Source organism: Homalodisca vitripennis, chromosome 1 (assembly GCF_021130785.1).
Source record: "Homalodisca vitripennis isolate AUS2020 chromosome 1, UT_GWSS_2.1, whole genome shotgun sequence".
NCBI classification, from domain to species: Eukaryota; Metazoa; Arthropoda; class Insecta; order Hemiptera; family Cicadellidae; genus Homalodisca; species Homalodisca vitripennis.
Genome location: NC_060207.1, coordinates 95600241 through 95620372, shown reverse-complemented (window position 1 = coordinate 95620372; position 20132 = coordinate 95600241). Strand labels below are relative to the sequence as shown.

Genomic DNA, 20132 nt, shown 5'->3' with positions numbered 1-20132 from the left:
CAATATATGCTTCCAAAGTTCCTAAAAAATATGTAGCACTACAAATGAACATAGTCAGCACTTGGAGGTAATTTTCAGTTTAGTTACTAATAAAATATTAATAGTATTGACTCAACTGCACAAGTCAAAGCAGACATATCCAAATCTGTTTCGAAAACGTACATGTTTGACATTTTCAACCTCTTTTTAGCCTGATTTAAATTAAAGTTAGATTAGTACACATTGAATTCTCAGCCACCATTGAGTTTAAATTGTAGGAATGTTTATAGAATTACAATTAAAAAATGAACAATGTAGTACCTGTAATATTGGTTGCTGATCTTCCAAACACACGACCAACTTATACAATATACACATACATTTATTCAAAATATTTGACAGTATATTTTTACTAACACCACTGGCTTTCTTTAACTTGAGTTGTGAGGTATGTAATTTCTAGTATCTACTAGTATGATTTGTACCAGCCCAGAACTACACAGTCACAGAATATCAAGGCAACTAAACCCAAACTGGTTCTTCAAGGTCACATTAATTGGTTAGTTTGAAGTCCATGAAGATTAATATACTCTATGTGGTGATGAAAGCTAATGTCATTTCAGACTGTTCTTCATATAAACATGGATATAATATTGTATGCTTATTATCTTTTTTACAGGCAACTCCTCACTGCACACAGGTATATCATATAATAATATGTGCAATGTTTATTTACTTGGTATCAAACTCCAACAGTTAATTAAAAATACTATACTCTCTAAAAATGTCCAGACATTCATAAAAACCCTGTTGAGGAAAAATGAAATAGTCCCTGTGAACCATGTTCAATAAATTTAGTTTTCTATTTGTCTGTCTGAATGTATTTTTTAAAACAAGATAGGAATGAACTGGATTGAATTGAATCATAATTTATTTCCAATGTTTGTACATGAAACAGTGAAATTCAAACTCCTTAAAAAATAAACTAAATGTAACAATGTAAAAATTAAGTAGTAATTATAAGTTTAGATAATAACATACAATTAAGGAATCAATTTATACGAAATAGTTGTTCATTTGTTAATAGTAGCAGATAATTTATTTTAAGAAGTTGAACTCATTAGGTATTAATAAAAAATATTAGTGACCTAGGAAATAAGCCTACATGTGCCTGAGCATAGGCTCGAGTTGCTGCCATGAAATCGTGGAAGAATTGTAATTTGTGGTTGTCATTATAACATATAATATCATGCGAACCAACGTGGTGCATACAGTGCACACGCCCAAATACACACACTACATGAAATATTGTACTAATGTCAATCTAAGCGAATAATTAAAAGTAATAAAAGTATCGACTATATACAGTGGTTACTTGCAGAGGATTCAAGTGAATGCAGTAAAGTTGAATAAATATATTACACTGAGAGCTACTATAAAACCATTCATAATAGTCGGTAGTGGAGTAACAGGTTAGATAAGGAGGGGAGGGCCAATGTTAAAAGTAGTCCCGTCTTTATTCAGCCGCAATACCTGATTCAGCCTCGTCGATACCGATAAGAGACAACCATTCATTTGGACGTTTCTTACACGTAAATACAGATGGTGAATCGAAAATGTGGTGATCAAGAAAATAATTACAAAGATTTCTAAATAGAAGATGGGATATGTAAAAAGAATTAGTTGATGATATGGATTTACTAATTTGCATTGGAACAACTCCAATATTCCATACATATGGAGTATTATGAGAATGTTAAGTTGTTCAGAAGATTGTTGAAAAGTTGTTATATATATATATATATATATATATATATATATATATATATATATATATATATATATATATATATCAGTGAGGATTGTTTTTATGAAGATTTTACGGATTGACAGAATAGCGGTTTCTTGATATAAGGTGTCAGTAGGATATCTCCTACATTTTTTGTAACCGGCCTTTAATATTGCGTTCTGAACTATCTGCAGTGGCTACAAAAGTGTTTTGTATGCTCTGTCCCAGGCTATTATTCCAAATAAAAACAATGACTAGGACAAGTAAAACAATTAGGGCACAATGATATGTAACCACATCAGTGATATTAATTTTTGTATCAATGAAAAAAGAACTATAAGGATTTCCCTTCTTAAACTATGTATAGTCCAATTATTATCAATAAAGTACTAAATTTCATATTATCTGGAAAGACTTAAATTATTTTCTCTGAACAATCCAGTATTTACTATACATGAGCATAGTTATATAAATTGCAAATAAAAACTGTGGCCTAAATTAATGATATTTAAGAATACATTTTATTTACTTTCTACATAAAATAAAAATACTCATATTTATATACAACCTTCAGATCATAATTATCTGTATTGAAACCACCCCATACTCTGAGCCATTGGAAGGTTACATTATAGTGCAAGAATACTTTGATGATTAATAAAATTTGATAATTTGTTCTTTGTCATTGCGGTTTTTATGCAATTGCTCAACAAATCTTTGGTAGAATAACCTCAAAATCAAAATTTGTTGTTTTCCAAAAATTTTACAAAGATTTAATAAGTAGCAGCCAACAAATTATTAGATTTTTAAATGGTTTCATTCTTAATTAATTATTTCTGTAATAATAAATGTTTACAAGGTAATGTAATTCTCTATTCTTTTACCTTTTTTAAGTTCATATCTTTCTCTTTTCAACTTCATAATATATTATTTTATTAACACCTTTACTGCGGCTCTATACTGAGAGATTTTGATTAGTGACAAGGGACTACCGCAGTGTAAGGCACTTGCTGCAATCAATGTGTTAAAACTTTATTTTATTAATAAACATTGTCAAAATTTAATTTGGTTGTATGGTATCAGAAGGAGACCACAGTTCAAAAGAGCTTGGCAACCACTTAACTATTGTGACATGTTTGCCATCAATCACCAAACTAGTGCAGCAAATTAAGGCACGAATGTTGTACACCAGATCTGTTTTGAAGTTGATATGAATCATGCCATAACGCCATGGCTAAAACACATACACACACTAGCGCGCACACATGTTTTATAATTTTATTATATTTAATTTTCTAGGCTCAGGGGATTGCCTGAATATGTTCTGATAATGCTTATAGGCACAGTATACTTAGAGAAATATTTAACACTAAATACAAATCACTTATGATGGCTCTTTAAAATTATATTTTATGTTATTTGAAGCTTAAACAGATGTATATATTTAATGGTGCATTAATTCTTACACACGAGGAAACTGAAGCTTACAGGAAAATTTTAATTTTTAAATTATACAAAAAACAAGTAAAAAAAATGTAAGTTAAAAACACTGTATATAAAGAGTAGTGGGACCAGAGACATTTCCTGTCATCGTCTCTAGTCTACTTAAAATTGACTTTGCATTAATTTCTCAAGTTTGAATACAAAGTATCTACTTGAAGATTCCCTTTTGGAAGTCAATTAAGGAAATACTTGGTGTTGACTTGTTGTCAAATCGTAATCTATTCTTGTTAAATAAAGCAAGAGCTCAATTCAAATTAGAAAGTTTCAATAATCATAACTAAGGATAGGTTTGGAATTGGAATGGATGAAACAACAATTAATTTACCTAGTCTTTATTCTCTTTAGGTACATCTATGACTAATTTAAAACAAGAAATACTGTTCAAATCAATACTTGGACTTACTGCAAAAGAAATGGTTCTTTTTCAAAACAAAACTAACGTTATATTAAGTTAGAACGTTTTTAAAGTCAGATCAACATTTTAAGTTATGCAACTGTATTCTAAATGGTATATGTATTAACAAAAATCATGATATTGCCTAAAATTTACAAATTTCCTGATGTTTTATTAAACAAAGTTATTAGTTACTACAGTTGTTGGATAAACATAAACATACTTCAGCATCAACATAAATATGTTATTCAAATATTAAAACCTATTGTAGAAACACTTTCCTAGTCTACAAATTTTTCTTCATTGTCAAATTTAAACAAGACCAGGTTTTCTGTTAGCCAGTTGTTGGCAACAAATGGTAGCACTGCCTCATGTACCTTACTCATCTGAACTAGTTTCAAAGTGATATTTTCTTATTTCCATGTATGAAGAAAGGTATGAAAGGACTCAAGAGTTGACAGCACTGATAACGTCCAGTTGAAAAATGGAAGGAGCTGTCAATTTTTACAAAAAATTAATATTAGCCCTTTAAATGCCAATGTCTGATTTTAGCGGACGTAAAAAGTTGTCTGAAGTGCCAACATCCGATTTTACTGAATGTCAACAGTTGGCCAAAAAGTGCTAACGTCCAATTTTATTGGACATTTTGGAAAAAAATCACTAAAAATAAAAAACTTTATATTTTTAAACTAATATTATATTAAATTGCTCATGAAGAACTGTTCTTTTTAAAATAAATTGTCAAAGTACACTTCCAATCAATTGACTTTAACAAAAATCAGTATAGAACATTTAGTTTCTTACATGTTGTTATTGAAGATAATGATATACATTTTTCAAGATTTATAGACAATTGAATACACTAGAATATCCAATTGAATATACAATGATATAGACAAAGAAAAGGATATGATTTTTTTGGTAATGACAGGTTGAAAAATGAAATTTAAATAAATGCTGGAACTTTTGACGTAAGTCCATCTTTGATATTCCCAAATTTAATTTTATGGTAACTTTGTTATTTCATGTTAATTAAGCAGTTTTCAAAGAAAAATTACAAAGAAAGTATATTGATAGCTTGTTAAATAATCAAACTGTGATTTTTTTACTGAAACCTTGCAAAATGCCTTCAAAAGGGCTGGCACATTTAGGTGCACCCACCAGAAAAATACCGGGCACTTTTTAGTACACCCACTCAATAAATACTTGGCACTCAAAGGGTTCAAATGTTTTCAACAAGATCATCAATTTAACAAATGTAATGTAATCTATTTTAAAAAGGATAAAAAGTTGTTTGGTCTAAATAAATAAATTATATATATATATATATATATATATGTGTGTGTGTGTGTGTGTGTATATACATACATAAACATGGCCATCCGAGCTATCAGCATTGCTGTCACGGTAAATAATCCAAACTATCTGAAAGGTCACGGTGTGGTCAGCTTTAGTGACCATCCAAACGCAAAGGGTTAAGTGCAAAAGTTAAGAAATTTGAAAATTTTAAAGTATAATTTGATACAATTCAAAAAAATATGTTTACTAGTCTAAAAAAGGCAATTGCATATTCCAGGATTATCATGAAATAATTTTACTTGCATAGCATAAGAAAACAAATATGGAATAAATGTTATAAAGTAAAAGACAGCTGTTATAACCACTATCTGTCATGTGACCCAAAGAGGAAACTCAAATTCCCTTCAAATAGTATAATAATAAAAATCTTAAAAACCTAAAAATTAACGAAGACATTTTATTCTTCTCTTTGCAGCCATATAAATTTTATCACAATAAGATTACATTTACTCCTTAAGTTACGTAGAATAAAAGTGTGCTAACAGATTGAATTTGTGGCAGTGCTTTTCAATAGCAGTCTAATGTACTGCACATATGCCACTTTATTAATGGTTGGACAGGGTAGTTCTGTAATCCGACTTCTACGAGTTCAGATTTTAAGGTTACGTTGTGTTCAAGTTGAGCTGTCTGAGTTATCCAATGGTCTAATTACTTCAATAACATGAATTTTGTGTTAGAAGCAGTGTACATACAAAGCTAAGATCAGAATCCCTGAGTCCCCCAACTCCATGTAAAACTTGCATTGTTGCCATTGATTATACAAGAGTGGTTTGGAAGTTTCTGACCTTAAAAAGACATAAAACATTTTTTTTTTAACATTGTCTCCTTCCAACTCTACACACTTCTTCCAGCCATGCTCCCATCTCTGTAACCTGTCCAAATAGTACTGTGTTTTACTCTGATATTGTTCATAAAGGTAATTGCTTCTTCATGTGACGAAAATCTTTGACCGCCAAGTGTAATTTTTAGATGAGGGAACAAAAGGAAGTCACTTGGGCTAGATCTAGTGAGTAAGGTGGATGGTCAAGCAGTTCAAACAGCAATTCTTGGATTTTCACAATGGCAACCGCTGAGGTGTGAGGTGCATTGTCTTCATGAAACAGGATTTATTTTCAGCAGACTTTTAAGTTCTGCCTTCAGCTAGTCAAGTAATGATGCATAGTATGCTCCTGTAATGGTTTTGCCTTTTTGAAGATAATCAATTAGATAACTACATGGCTATCCCAAAAAAAGTGTTTGCTTCCTTTGGGGCCGGTTCCCCCTCTTGGAGTCAACTGTTTGGATTGTATTTTAGTTTCCAGCGTATAATAGTGTATCCAAGTTTCATCTATACTGATCGGTGCCAAAACTCTGATGTATTTCGCCTACACTGCACCAAATACATTGGTAAAGTTTTTGTCGGTTGTTGCAATTTTTGGACGTCCCCAACGTTCATCGTCTCCCAAGTTTTAACGATCACATTTAAATTCAGCAGCCCAAAATATCACTGTGGTAAATGATGGTGCAGAGTTCCCTTATACAGAATGCAATTTGTCTTTGGTTTGAGTATTATCTTCTACAAACAAATATTTAAGTGATAGCACAATACTCGTTTTTGTCCATTTTCACAAAAAACTCACTCAAAATACTGTTAAATAAAAACTGTGTGTCCAAAATAGATGAAACTTTGGTAAGTAACTGTCAGCAGATGAACAACGAAATTCAGTAGCTTTTATTTATGAGTGCTACCATCTTCATATTGAGGTCAGAAACTTTTCAGACCACTCTAGTATTTGGGCTATAAAATTACACTTATGGAGATTCAGTTGTACTTAACTCTTTAAAAAAAATAAAAAGTTTTACAATGTTCTGATGCATACTTTTGACGTGACTACTTTTTTCTGAAGGGTGTACTGAAGACAAATGTGAAAATAGGGAAAAGTAAATGTTTCATAAGTATAGTATTAAAGTAATAAAGCTTAACATATAATTTTTTGTCCTATTATTCACAATAAAATTGTATACAATAAAAAATTATTTAACAGTAATTTTACTGGGATAAAATTTAACTTTGTTTAGTGTTTTAATTTTTTGTTTGTTTACCATTAGTTTAAAAAACTAATAAGAATAACTTAAAAAACATTATTCAGTTTTTTTTACTATATTCTTTCTAAGAATACATCTGATGTTGATTGGTTGAAAAATGAGAATAAAAAATAAAATTACAAAACACAATTGCCTGAATGATGACACAGCTAGAGTAACGTGCTGTAACGCAATTTGAAAAATATGTAGATGACTTCTCCTACAATGTACAACATGGTGATATAAATACATGCAGAAAAGTCATAATACGTTAGCATAGAAAATATGTTTCGTGATTCCAACATTAAAACAAAAATCAGGTTACAGATAGCCCACTCGTCTTTTATGACAAGACAGTATAGGGACTGTTCAATAAGTATCAGTGGAGGGGGGGTCCGACCAGTCAGCCTCGGTAGAGGGGTTGCTCACCCCTTAGGCACACTTTAATTCAGTTGCCTGCGGGCATGCAAGAGACAAGAGGTGGGTTTTTGTGGTGTGTGATTTAGTATGGTGTCATAACACCAGCATAGAGCGAACCGTCGAGCAACGCTGCACTGTGAAGTTTAGCTTTAAACTCGGGAATTCCGCGTCCGAGGCACTTGAACTCATTTAACAGACAGGGGATCATGCCTTAAGCCACATAAGTGTTTAAGTGGCACACAATGTTTAGGGAAGACCGGGAACTTGTTGAAGGCAATTACCGCATCGGACACCTGATAACCACTCGAACCCATGCTCAGGTGGCCAAAGTGAAAACAGTTTTGGGCTCTTGACAGGTGTTTTACCATCGCCCTTATTAGTGAGGAGACTAGCCTTTTAGTCACAACCTTCAATACCATTGTAACAGAGAATCGTGATGAGAAAAGTGTGCGTGAAATTGGTACAAATGTTTTGAGCGAGGATCAAAAACTGTTTACTCGTGAAAAGTTCACAAGAAAATTTGGACTGCGTCCAGGAAGATGAAGATTTTCTTGACAATGTTATTACTGGCAATGAATCGTGGGTGCAGCAGACTTTTTTGCGTGTCTACGAATGAAAAGGGAGCTCAAAAGACATTGGTTCGACTCCATTGAGGCGGTTCAAAAGAAGTGACAACAAAGGTTCTCAACAGTATTCCGAAAACCACATTCCAGCGGACTTTTGACAAGAGGCAGACATGCCAAACTAAGTGTATTGATGCAGAAGGAATGTATTTTGAAAATTATTAAGTAATTGTAATGATACTTACAATAAATTGTTATTTTTTTGAAGCAGTCCCGATACTTATTGAACAGACCCTGTATCATTTTCTTGGGCAACAAACTTTGCAGGCTATAAATAGGATTACATGTGAACTTACCAAGTTGGTAATTAACTGATGACTATGCTGTATTCTTTGAATAACTAAAGTCACACACTGGTATTGTTACTGATGGTGGTATGCTACAATGTCATAAAAACAGCAGAGCCACTTAAAAGAAAACATTTATTAAGTTACTAAAATACATACATTTGTTGGTTTGTTGGTTGTTAAGAAATTAGCATACAAAAAAATTTTTCTATTAATAAAACTAAGGCAGTAATTTATTTATTTAATCACATGGAAATCTTAGATAATACAAAACAAGATAATATGAAACAAAGAGAGGAAATAATTCTTTAAAATATTCACGTACTAGTTACTATATTTTGTTAGAAGTTTATGTTTTGAGATAAACAAAATTCAATGTAATCCAAAACATCAACTTGTTCCAACTGCTTCAGAATCCTAGGAAGCTGAATTTCACAACATTTTATTTTCGTCAGTGTTTTTAGACCACAATACTTCTGCACACGCCATTAAAACCATGGGATTTAAAAGCTTCACATCTTCAAACAGTTGGGTGTAAGAAAGTCTCTCAGAGCATCCATACTCTTCTAGCTTCTCATTTAGAGTTTTGCAGTAAAAGTGGTAAAGATCTAGTTTGCTTTCACGCACATCATGGGTGTAGCACTTGTCCACAAGAAGAAAATCAAATCATTTACAGGAGAAGAGTATCTCAACTTCTTGAAGTCCAATAGTTTGAAACATGTCACCTTCCCTGAAGAGTTATACTTGAACATCATGTTAGTGGTCCAAAGGTTGCCCTGATGTAGAGTATTACTATTTAAATGATATTTAAGGTCTTCAACTGTCAAGTCCCAAACAATGTTAGACTAATTATGAAGAAAACATTGTAATTCAGCCACTGAAACTGCATGAAAGATCATGCACTAACATACACTTGGCAATGATCAAAATCTAACAATTTGCAACGATTGGCCATCAAATATTCACTAGTCTTTAAAGCTACAATAATAATTACATGTGGAGCACGTGAAACATAGGGTTTAGGCATAAAGTCAACTATTGGTGAAATTTTATACATTTCTGGCAAAAAAAGTGTAATATAATGTATGTTCTGAATGAGAAAACAGGTTAAAAGCATCTTTGAAAGCTGTTGAAAGTTCCTTAACAATCACGATGAACTATGAGTATCTCGAAAATCTCCTTGATACTTCAATACTATATGTCTCAGGTAGCCATCGTAATTGTTTCCAGGAGGGACTACCCACTCCATATTCCTTTTTTTTATAACAATAAATTTCTTTACATTTCCACTTTGCAAGCACGCACGGATCAATTCTTCATTCAACCGCTCTGGTATATCATATGACATTTCTGAAACAAAAGAAGGCAATAGTAAATTTGAATAAAAATACTAATTACTGATTTTGTTATGAGGTTAAAACGTTTATAATAGATGAAAAATTTAATTTTGTTCCTTTTTTTATTCTATGGCTTTTCCTGCCAAAATTATGTATTATATAAGTTAGACTATAAGTTACTTTGACAACTAGAACATATTAACAATATTAAAGTAGATTACACACCATCTTTTATGTCATTTGATTTGTCTAAGTTGATTTTTGAGAAGGATTTTATTAAAGGCTTCATCCATATGATCACTCTTAACATTTTCACTGAACAGATAGTGGTAAAAAATTAAAAAGATTTTCCGTAATCTTTCAAATTGAGAATTATTGAAAAGAATGTCTGCACGGTTGTACACGAAATCCCCAGTCTAAAAATTATGTCATATAGAATCAGTTTTCCAAAAATAATTTTGTTCAGCTTTCCATCTTAGCTCTTGGTGTTTATAAATATTTGTCAGTTTCAATTATTGGGGATCTGTTAAGGGGATCTGTTACTGAAAAAATGTTACATATTTTTTTTATTGGTCATTGTTATTCTCTAATTTATTTCTGAGTGCATTGATACCAAACACACAGTATTTCATACTCATCTTCAGGTTAAAAATTAATTTTCTAACTTTCAATAAACGAGGTGGAATTTTATTATTGATGACAACTTTATATAGTTCTGCACAGTACAGTAGGCCTAGTTTTCATTTATTCTTTAAACACTTCTGTATCAATAAATATGCTTACTGAGCAGAGGAACTCTTCAAGAAAGTCAACCAGGTAGCTAACATTGCTAAATTAATGCTCGAGTATGAGAAGGAAGCTAAAGCCAGCGAAGCTTACCTTTCCTGTAGTTAGCCTTCATTAAAAATCACAAAAGCTCTATAAATCTCATCCCGAAAGTAATTTTTTTGGAATACTAAGGAACATTTTTCAAAACGTAGTTAGGATAGATTCCTGACATATTTTACTAACTGTTTAATATACCATTTCAGAACGGTTCAGTTTATTTCACTCATAAGTCAACTTAATAAAGTAAGCAAATCATATCACAGTGATAACACATTTTTTAACCTTCTTTTATTTAATAAACTCTAAATGAAACAAAAAGTTCTAAAAATTCCCAGTAGCTTTTAAACATAATGGTAAATAATATCAGAACGCACGTGAGTGCCAGGGGACCATTAGCAAGTCAATGTGAACTCTGTCCCAATGTATGATGAAAGGATTAATAATACTAGTTTCATACAATGACATTATTATTGCCAAAGATAATGAGTCAATATTTAAGTTCAGTTTAAAATTTACTCATGTGATGAAATAATTAGCAAAGGGCATTAAACTGTAAATGTAGCAATCAAAATCACCTGAGTGGGTGTGCAGGATGTTTTATGATGCATATAGTGGTTCAGTAAATGTTTTATAAAGTATGCATAAATAACACAAAATATATTTTAGGTTATAATATGTCTTAAAGATTAAACTATTATAACTTTTATAATGATAGATTATGCTTCTAAAAAATAAATTTAGGATACAACACAATTAATTGGTTTTCAAAAGAAAAATCTTTTCTTTCTCAGTTTTATGCATTTCAAAACTAAGCGCATACAATAAATGGTTAAACAATAGAATTTTAAAAGACTGTATGAACTTTTTTATGTATGAACTTTTAATTTTTTTAATGAGCTGTACATACGGAAACAGTTTATCATTGTCTGAGGTTTGAAAGGCCATCATAACAAATTTGCTACCAAATTATGTCTTATTTTGGAGACATCGGCACCAAAGATGGTGCAAATCACCAAATTGCTCATTTTTATACAGTAAAAGAATGAAAAGAGAACATTTTTGTCTGATATATTATAAGCTTAAGAAACTAAACTAATTTTGGTTGAAAACAAAAAACATTTTTGTATGTAAAAAAGAGGTAAAACAACGAATAAGTGTGTACAAACCAATGTTTACAATTCCATTAAGTTATGTAATGTTTCCAAAATAAACACTGGACAGTAAAATTTTTCTAAAATGATAATCATACTATTAAAGCCAACTGTAATTGTGGCTATTAGATTTAAACATCATAAAAATATTGATCAACTTCATAAAACTTGAACCTCCTTATTTTTATTAATTAGGAAAGTGGTTTATTTGAAACACTTTATAATTTTTTTAAATATTTGATTGCATATTAAAAAAAGTCCGTGTCCCCTTTATTTTTTACTGTTTAAATATTCAAAACTGGGACAACTTTATAAGAAAAGTTAAAAAGCTTTTAGAAATGTATTTGATATGTACTTATTTTCAGCACCACATTTATTGTGAAATCAATTATTTTAAATTTATCATCTGAATTACGAATTAGTACAACACAACTGGCACAGACACTCTTCTATTCAATATTTAATATTTAAAATATTCCTAAAAAACTGTTGTATACAACTAGCCTTTATATACTAGAATTGCCAAGAATTCACTGTCACATTAGCCTAGTACAAAACATTACAAGTACACCCAGCTTTATCAGCAAACCCATTCCCTCAATTTCATAGTGGCATTGGCTTCCTGGCAATGGTATCTAGCAACACTCAAGGCAATACCAGGCACAATTGGCCTGGCAGCTCAAACATGCTGATATGATTAGACAGAATTCCCCAACATATACAATGCCACTTGCTACCCACCTGTAGATTTGCAGACAATATAACAGAAGCATTATAGGCAACCCCTTGTTACATCCTTGCGAACTGAACACAAAATGGTTCACAACTACAGTTTAGAAACCAAATTAAGTCCTGAAATAAAATCTGCACTAAGTAAATAAATAAGGATTATTCCACAAATTAAGGCAATTGGTAGGTCAATGGATTATAATTTGGTAGGATATATATATTTTCTTTCACAGTAACAGTGTTTTAAGTAATTCTGTAACCAGGCTCAAAGGAAAAAAAACTGGTGATAAGAATAAACATTTGTTAAAGATGTACATGAATTATGACCATCCACTTTTTATTAGTTTCTATGCATTGTCCAGTGCTTCAATAATAAATATTTAAAACTAGCAAAAAAGGATAAAAGCACCCAATAATAGAGAAATATCAGTATTTAATGTGATTTATTAAGTGTAACTCACTAGTACCCCACTAGGTAAGTCTTTACGATCCTCATCAATTGTCTTAATCTCAGTCCTAAACCCTTATCAAATAATCTAACTCAAATATTCTTATGGCAGACCGAGAAATAGCTTACTTGATGGCTTGCAGTTAATATCAGCAGAATTGATTTTTCATTCTGAACAGCAGTGAATCAGCGTTCTACTTGAGATCAACCTTCTCTAAGGATCTTCCTTGCTTGATTCTCGGTGAAGGCTAAATCAATCAAAACCATCAATAAAATACATGTTTTCATACAAGTTTGAAATATCATATATTTATAATATATACATTCTAGAAGTTCTTTTCTTATTTGAATTCATAGTTAATTTAAAAAACAAACACACAATATTTTTAATATAAAAATTTGTATTATTGGACGGTTTGTTTTCAAATTAATTTAGGATGTATTGTTACAAATTCCAATGTATGCATTTGAATCTATTATTCAGGATGAGCATACAATATACATAATAGATGATTGCTCACTTCTGTTATTTGTTTCAAATACAACTGATAAGAAAAACTACTCACTCTGAGCAACTGCAATGCATGGCTTTAGACAAGGCACCATGAGATAGACAGGCCTAAATATGTCTCTCCACCTCAGCCAAAATGTCATGAATTGTGATGGAAACTGCATGGCAACAGCACTTAACTGAGATAATTGAGCTGTATGCACCTGTTAGGAAATAACAAATGTTGTATATGAGGGAAAAAACTTTAAAACTTGCTTAAATTTTAAGTTAAAACATTTTGTTTCCAATACAATTAGAAAAAAAAAACAGAATGTGAACTTATTTTGTACGCTGTTTGAAAAGACAAACATAGTCTCTTTAATATAAGGGCAATAATGAATGGTGTCAAATTTTAATCATAGATTTGTAATGATGGAAAACAGTTAATGTACAAAATGCTTTTAAATGGAATATATTTAATGGTCCTAGCAGAGAAGTGAACACATAAGATGTCATGTATTCACTGCAGCAGAGATATCAGTATATCCATTGTTAGATGACTATTTTATTAGATTTCAAAAAGTTTGCTTCCTGGATAAAGAAATGGAATAGCCTAATTATTTTCAGAACTTGTAGTAGAAGGATGGGGTGGAAGAGAAAACATGAGAAACTGACTGATAAAATCTATATAGTCTTTGTCGTTACTGTTAGAACTATGATTTATATTGTATTTTTGTTAAAAACCACAAAAAGTTCTACTGCAAGCTACAGTAGACTGTTGCTGACACAACCTCAACGGTATAAAGCTGCCGACACTCATTAATGAAAATACACCAAAAACTAGTGGAATCGTTTGTTAAACATTTTGTTTAGCTTTTTTTAGCATTTGTATAATAAATGATAAAAAAAAGTAATTGTATTTTATTTAATACTGGACAATATCTAAAGGCTGGGTTAGCATCTTTATTGCAAACATTGTTGTTTTATTTTCTGCGATAAGCAGCCTGCTGGTCCATTCCACCTGCACTCCGAGTACCAGGAATCTGTGTCATATATTTATCTCTCTCTACCCCAATCTTCCCAAACCCCAGATCTTGCAGTTTCTAAAGTAGCAGTGCACTATTTTATGTTTTGCATTCTTCTTTTAGAAATACATAAAAAAATATTTTTATACTCAATGAATCAAGTAATTGGTATTGCTGTCCTAATACAATTCTGAAGTTTATGTATGTATCACTTGCCTTGTTATACAGTATATTCATTTTATGAGGTTGAACGTACAAATTTAAAATGTTTTAAACAAATTCTTCAAGTTTGCCAAAACAATGTGAGATAGTAAAATTGGTTTCTAGAATGTTACAAATAAAAAATTTATATATAACCATTCTTTCCCCAAATTGTCAATAGCCGTCAACTTTTGCTTTATATAGTCATATATTAAATTACACAAACTGCAAAGAATGGATATTTTTAATTAGCTGGACAATACAATAAGAATTTTCCATTCAAAATGTCCATCAGAAAGGGAAGGAAGGGGAACTATAAAAACTGCCAGCTTATAATTTTCGGTCCTTTTTGGTAATTTATCGTGATTAAGTTGATGACAGTGCGCGCCGTGTTTCTAAATTTTTTTCTGCGAGGGATTTTGAGGAAAGCACCAAATTTATTGTACGTTATATTGAAATAGTTTTCCAGATCTGATATAAAATTAATTTTGTTGTCTGTTTTATAGGAAATAATTAAATGTATAGAAACTTCAGAGCAATCTGCATAACTGATTCTTGATGAACAACAAAGCACAATAGAATCAAACAAGTTACATTTGGTTCAAACTTGCAAGAAAAGTGAATTAAAAGTGAACTTTGTTAATAACTTTCATTGGATTTTGTAAATTTCGTAATTTATTAATATTTAATTTGAACTGTTTTATTGTTAATTTTTTTATTGGAAATTAATTGAACTTTAATTATTGTTTGAGAGAGTTCTATCTGAATTGCAGACTTGAAAATTAAGGTACAACTAGTGGAAAGAGAAGTTTCATTTTTTATTTTCGAATTTTGATTGAACTTAGAGAAGTGAACATTTTTAATTTAGTTATTTCCAAGTGGTATTTGATTTTTATTTGAAAACTTTATTATTTTATTTCAGAAGAGAGGTCTAATTTTTAGTTTGATATATTTGACTGAAATTTGTATTTCTTGCCAAAGGACTATTTTAATATTACTAAATGGTTTGTCAATTCTTTTGTGGAAAATAGAGAGTGATGAAATTCTGATGCATTGAGTTATTTAATTTGCCATTTTATATAAATCCATTATTTTTATTTAGAACTGTGATTTTTATTTTAGACAAACCAGATAATATTTAATAGTTAAAAATTTAGTAACAAATTTTACTGAATATTCACTGATAGCTTACTAATTAAAATATATTTTATATTGTCTTGGATTTCTGATTGATAATATTCTGGAATATTCATACCTATAATCCAAGTCGTTATACCGTTTTTACTATAATATACTAGATTTATTTCTTGATTTTGGTATCATGTATCTTAGTAAAAGGAGTAAATTTTCAAACATTTTTTTTTATTAAACAATAAAGCGGGAATTTGGAACACTTTTCATTATTATTGTCCTTTTTGATAAAATTGGATATTAAAACAAGTGTATCATTTATTATCATTTATAACATAATATAGTAGAATCATTTTTACAACAGCAGGGTGGCCACTCAAAACCTCTTTTCAAATACCCCGTTTTTTCCCGCTCGAAAAAATTTCTATTATCTAGTCTATTTTCAAACCAAATAGACAACTGTAGTACTGTATTTAACCTTTACGCTAAGTGCAATGATGACGTTGTATCGTCACAAGCAGTATTTGCAAGAAATGCCACAAAGCTGCGGTGCTCTAGCATTTTGTCGCTAGTAATATGCAAGAAATTCTGTGACGATTTATCGCTATCACCTATTTTAAGCTCCTTAGTTTTTATCTCTATGTCTTTCGATGTGTCGACATAACATTGTGTATACCTAATAACTTTCCTTCCTGTGATGTTCAGAAAATACATGTATCCAATTCGGAAATACAAATATAACAAATAAATACCAACACAGCGCTACTGTAGGGTGGACTGCAGCCCAGTATTGCGGATCAGAGGTCTAACGGTAGACAAACTTTTGGTACGAGACAATGATTTAAAATTCCAAGTCATTTTTCCTTTGTAAGTAATAGAAATAGTAGGTTATAAATTGAACTTCCAGAATATATTACATTTACGTAAAAACGTATGGATGTTTATTTATAGAGAATATATTTATTTAAAGTACAACGTACAGATAAAATATGAATTAGCGATCGTCTGTTTACTATCGAGAACCAGCAGACACGCTAGCATTGAAAAATATAGACACATAAAAAACTAACTTCAATTATAATATTATTTATAGATTACGTTATTCTGTTGCTATATATTTCTAAATAGTTTTATACACAAAGAACTACAAAAACATGTTTCATCAATCGCTAATTTAAAGTTGCCGATCATTTTTGTCCACGAATAGACAGTGCAGACTTGGTCAATTAATCTACAGTCAAGGACTAACGAAAAAACAAGAAATAAAGATCCTCATGCACGTTGGACTATTTGGTTTAAACAGTTCGAATCGTCTGAACGTTCGAAGTCGTTCCGGTAAATAGTTGACCAGAGAACTGACGGGTTTTCAAGCCGTCGTCCAACTAATGCTGCTCTGACAACAAAAACTGATGAGCGTGGCTGATTCGATCGGCTGGCCATCTGCCGTTTGCAGACTGCCAACAACATTAAGTTGCGTTTACACTGACAAGAAAAGTTGCGAGAGAATTTGCACATCTACTGTAGCATAATGTGAACAACATAAGCAATTTTACTCATGAGAACTGTAACAAATACAGTTGTATCGCTGGCGGTTCCGGGAGTCAAGACGAAGTCTGTTTTCACATGACAGTGATGTCTCGGCAATGTTTATAATTGAAATTTTAATAGCCGACACTATTCTCCAGAACCAACTGTCCGACACTGGTTGCGGCAGCGCTCGCGAGAGCTCTTGTGCCCGTTTAGACTAGCGATGTTTAGTTGGACACAAAACTTGCACCGTTTTGTTGGTGTAAACGCAGTTCAGTTGAGATTTGGGTGTGATCGTGATATCAAAACATAACCTATGTAATTTGATGACAATCGGAACGTGTGTGAGGAGCAATCGTTCATAGACCAACCGAGGCCTCGGCCGCTATTAGCAGTTTGGGTTGTACTTATGGGGAACACTTGACACTAGCCACGCATATAATCACAATTACAATACTAGGCATGCCACCAACTGCCTAATGGTGTAGTGTAGCAGGTACATTGGTTATCGCAAGATGACCGGATCAAGCAACGTCGAGCGTGGCTGCTGCTTGGATGGGTGACCGCAGAGCTATCCTGTCCTTGCACGCAGCCCGCCTGCCTGGCCGTTGGTGGTGGTTTGGAAGTCACCTTTAAGCCGTTGGTCCCCAGGTTAAGTGTTAGAGAGGGCTTCTTAGCACTAACTTCGCCTGATAAAATAAGACATATTTACTTTACTTTTTACCAACTACCAACTCCCAGTACACAGACTCACTAAGAAACCTACCGACGCAGGAGCAAAGTTATGGAACGCCCTCCCAGAACACCTTAGAAAGACTGAAAAACAGCAGTTTGTAAGACTGGTTACTGGAGCATCCGTTTTACCAACTGAAAGAATTTTATGAATGGACTAATAACAATGAAAGTCTAACTGTTTTATATTAACTTGACAAAATTTTCCATACTAGACTTCCATGACCCTTGTTCTTATCTCTATGATAATGTACAACAGAATGTAAATAAAAAAAAATACACTAGTGGAGGAGGTAACCTTAGATCAACTGGCGTCAGATGTAGGTCACGAACATATGTCGATCTTCATTCACAATTTCACAAGCCATGTCGCGTAAAATACATTGTTTCATGATTAATCAGTTCTTGATTCAAGAAGCTGTCAAATTATGTCTTGATTTTATAAGTTCTTGGAGACGGAAAAATTATTTTTTAAATTTTCCCGGTTCTCAGAAACATTCCCAGCTTATTCCCTGTTTTTTTCTGGTCCGTTAAATTCCTGGCTTATTCCCGGTTTTCCCGGTCAGGTAGCTACCCTGTTTGAATGTTACAATGCAGTCAAAATCTGTCTTTGGATTGTGTTAGTACTTTGTGAATATTTTTATCTAAGTTTAAAAGGTTGTTGTGGAATTTATTCAGTTTTTTGAAAGATTAGTTTTGCAACTACTATTTCCACGAGTAGTCAACTCTTCTTTAAAATTAATTTACAGAAGAGTTGAAAATAAATTGTTGTTGACTATGAGTGGCTTCCATTTTTTTAAAGTATTTGAAACTTATTTAGTGCAAGTTTTGTGCAACAATCAGTAATCTGCTATTTTCATAAAACCTTGTTATCTCCAAGCATTTTGGACTAGTGGGCGTTTATTGTATTTATTCACTGATCTTGTATAGAAAATAATCGTTCTTATTCCGTGAGAGTACAAACTATTTGAGCACACTGCACTGCAAAAAATGTGTTTAAAAACGGAATATGTGTTCCTAATACAAAGCATATAGCAAACAACCAAGTTTATTCTACAAAATGTTGAAAATTAATGTAATATCTTTATTTCTTTTAATTTTTATTTCTAGATTCTTAGATTGAATCTACTTTTTAATTGTTCTAGAGAATATAAAAAGATATTACTTGAGTGTAATTTTATAAAAAGGACATTAAATTATCTACTGATACACCTGAGTTGAAAATATTCAGAGTGAGATTAGATAGCTAATGGACATGGTTAAAAATCCTATAAACCAGGAGTACAATTAGAAAAATAACGAGGAGTAGTATATGGTAGTTCCAAATTGCCAGGTATACCAATAAGTCCTGAATTCTCAAAATTGTTATTCTGTATATATTGCAAATATAAATTTATGTATACAACAATATTCTCACTAGGAAAACAAAATGTAAAATTTATAAATTAATAACACAAATAATACTATTTATATACAAATATGTTAAATAACTATGTCAATGCTAACCTCCTTTTTGGTCTTTACTGCTCACTTTGCACACTCTATCCACAACTGAATGTTCAACATAGTATAGTATTATAAAGACAACACCAGTCATCTTTTGGTAGTTTTATTAGGCTAGTACAGTCTTCTGTAAGAACCTGCAACAAAAACAGTTTTGCCTACAAAAATTTGATGTGATACACTGGCAGTTATGTTTATTACAAATGCCAAATAGTAAAGCTTGTAATTGATTACTTAACAAAATTTCAAGTTATGTTTTCTTTGTCTTCCATACTTATATATTTGAAGTAAGAACCAATAATAACAAAATAGTTAACTAAAATAAAAATCTACAGTCTCAAAAAATAGACATATCATTAAAAGAAAACTATAGGCCGTTTTAAATAAGAATCAAAATATTTGTACAATAAAACCAATTAGATGTGTTAAATTTTTAGACATGTATGTACATGAGAGTATGCTTCACACAAACATAAATCCATTATTAAAAATGTCATCTAGCCTCTATGGTCATAAAAGATTGTCACAAACATCTATACAAAAAACCACAAGAGAGTGCAGTTGAGGGAGGAGCCTATTTTGCCCGTGACCTTGGAGCGGCCAACGAGAACT

The 20132-nt window shown here is 31.6% G+C and overlaps 2 protein-coding genes across 8 annotated transcripts in view; both read right to left on the bottom strand.

Moving 5' to 3' along the window:
* The window catches only part of LOC124367198 (putative mediator of RNA polymerase II transcription subunit 21), a 39571-nt gene extending 37829 nt beyond the window's left edge, over positions 1 to 1742 (bottom strand). The window contains exon 1 of one of the 5 annotated variants that reach the window (XM_046823860.1): positions 301 to 1742. The gene's annotated coding sequence lies outside the window, so the exon portion shown is untranslated. The remainder of the gene's footprint in view (positions 1 to 300) is intronic. The other 4 variants (XM_046823884.1, XM_046823894.1, XM_046823852.1 and 1 more) reach the window with 4 other exon arrangements.
* Positions 1743 to 8534: 6792 nt separating this feature from the next.
* LOC124367176 overlaps positions 8535 to 20132 on the bottom strand; it is a 30956-nt gene continuing 19358 nt past the window's right edge. For 2 of the 3 annotated variants that reach the window (XM_046823843.1, XM_046823829.1), the window contains 4 exons: positions 19524 to 19657; positions 13478 to 13625; positions 13041 to 13159; positions 8535 to 9768 (listed from right to left, as the gene is read on the bottom strand). The gene's annotated coding sequence lies outside the window, so the exon portion shown is untranslated. Of the gene's footprint in view, positions 9769 to 13040; positions 13160 to 13477; positions 13626 to 19523; positions 19679 to 20132 lie in introns of all 3 variants that reach the window. The other variant, XM_046823836.1, reaches the window with a different exon arrangement.